We start from the raw sequence: 225 nt of genomic DNA on the forward strand, positions 1-225 counted from the left end.
GAACTCACTGGCAGAGGGAAACTAGGGAAAAGCTGGATAGAAAAGTGGTGCAGAACACAAAGGAAAAATCTAAATATATGCATTATTCTTTTTGATCCACACAACCAATAGATTGTTTTCACAGCACCCTTTTGACATGAAAAAGTAGGATAAACACAGGTGTTACTGTGTTTGTCTAGAAGTCTGGAAACAAGGAGAAGTTGAAGTCTGTGCAGAAGGAGCTGA

Source organism: Morone saxatilis, unplaced genomic scaffold (assembly GCF_004916995.1).
Source record: "Morone saxatilis isolate NCDOM2014 unplaced genomic scaffold, NCSU_SB_2.0 Contig8, whole genome shotgun sequence".
Lineage (NCBI taxonomy): Eukaryota > Metazoa > Chordata > Actinopteri > Moronidae > Morone > Morone saxatilis.